Source organism: Sorex araneus, chromosome 9 (assembly GCF_027595985.1).
Source record: "Sorex araneus isolate mSorAra2 chromosome 9, mSorAra2.pri, whole genome shotgun sequence".
Classification (NCBI taxonomy): Eukaryota; Metazoa; Chordata; class Mammalia; order Eulipotyphla; family Soricidae; genus Sorex; species Sorex araneus.
Window position 1 is genome coordinate 34,596,191 of NC_073310.1, and position 1,787 is coordinate 34,597,977.

Consider the following 1,787-nt stretch of genomic DNA (forward strand, 5'->3'; position numbering starts at 1 on the left):
ATTACAGTTACACTACAGTGTAAGAGTGTATGTAATGTAAGCGTAACTTAGGCTCAAATCCTAGTGACACAAATTACTAACTATGTGACCTGTATGACCTCTGTAGTTTAGTGAACTTCTCAGGATTCCAGCATTCCCTCTGTAGAGGAGGAAAAATAAACTGTTTCTTGGCATTGTTGGGATGATAGATGATAGCACATGTGAAGACTCTAACATGCAGTGTGCATGCAGTAAGGATTAGATTCCTGTGCTACAGGAGCAACCTTGTAAAAGAATGACCTTGTTACCTCACAACTAAGAAGATCAGGCGTCACTGAATATCACAGGTTGGCAAGAAATCCAAACTATTAAACAAAGCCTAGACTTCATTTTGCTATCATTTTAACTATATTCCAGGTGATCCTAAACATTCAACAAGACCTTCTCCATCTTGTTTTAGGATCACTGTCCCTGTCACTGTCATTCCGCTGCTCATCGATTGCTTGAGCGGGCACCAGTAACGTCTCCATTGTGAGACTTGTTGTTACTGTTTTAGGATGGTAAAATTTTGATGGGCAAAGTTTGGAATGTCAACATCAAATAGTCAAATTAGTGCTTTTGCAATTATGAGTTGGAGAGACTTCCATGAATTGTGGGTTTGAATCCTGTCCTTTGGGGTTTAAGGACACAGTTTAAGCATATTCCACTAAAGCTGGACATTTTCCATTTTCTTTTGACTTCTAGAAGGGTGGAATACTGGATTCTTTTTTTTATTCTTTCTATTTGGGTCACATCCGGCGATGTACAGGGGTTACTCTTTGCTCATGCACTCAGGAATCATTCCTGGCGGTGCTCGGGGGACCACTGGGATGCCAGGAACTGAACCCGGGTCGGTTGCATGCAAGGCAAATGCCCCACCCGCTGTGCTATCACTCCAGCCCCTGGAGCCTTAATTTGTCTAGGAATTTTTGTTTGCTTTTAGGACATATCTTGAGGTCCTCAGGGCTTCTCTTTTCTTTGCACTCTGGGATCTTTCCTGCCATGGTGCGGAGGATCACATGGGATGCTAGAATTTGAATCCAGGTCAGCTGTGTGCAAGGCAAGTGCCCTACCGACTGTGCTATTTGTTGGTGTGGCCCCATGTCTAGAATTTTTTGAAACAGCTCTAATTGGGAGACACCTTGCAATCTGGATCCTACTTAAGTCTCAATGACCAAAGCTGTGCCACCTGGTAAATGTGCCTTACTTCGCCTGATCCTACCTATTCATGTAACACTTTAAATGGGATGGCTGAAGACTATTCTTTCAGAGACCATTTTTATAGTTCAGTACAAGAGAAGTTTCTCTGAGCAAATCACCAAAGCCACAATGTAGGGGTGCAAAGTTCTATTCTGAGTGTGAAGTTGGTCTCTGGGTGTTGCTATGTGTGGCCTCTCTTAGACATTGATGACATTCTTCTTTTTTTCTTTTAGGATTAGAGAGGAGGAGAATGAAGTATAAATGGTTTCTGTAAAAAAATAGTAAAGATAAAACATAAAAATTAAGTTGGGGGGCTGGAGCAATAGCACAGTGGGTTGGGCATTTGCCTTGCACGCAGCTGACCTAGGTTCAATTCCCAGCATCCCATATGGTCCCCTGAGCACCGCCAGGGGTGATTCCTGAGTGCAGAGCCAGGAGTAACCTCTGTGCATCTCCAGGTGTGACCCAAAAAGCAAAAAAAAAATAATAATAATAAGTTGGGTGACTAAACAGTGGGGCATAAAGATTTCAGAATGTTGAAAAATGCCATTGACTGCCAAAGGATAGTA

At 42.5% G+C, this 1,787-nt stretch overlaps 1 non-coding gene across 1 annotated transcript; it reads left to right on the forward strand.

Moving 5' to 3' along the window:
- Positions 1-1,272: 1,272 nt before the first annotated feature.
- Positions 1,273-1,484, forward strand: LOC129398949 (small nucleolar RNA U3). The gene has a single exon (XR_008626811.1). It is a non-coding gene; the product is annotated as a small nucleolar RNA U3 (small nucleolar RNA).
- Positions 1,485-1,787: the final 303 nt, after the last annotated feature.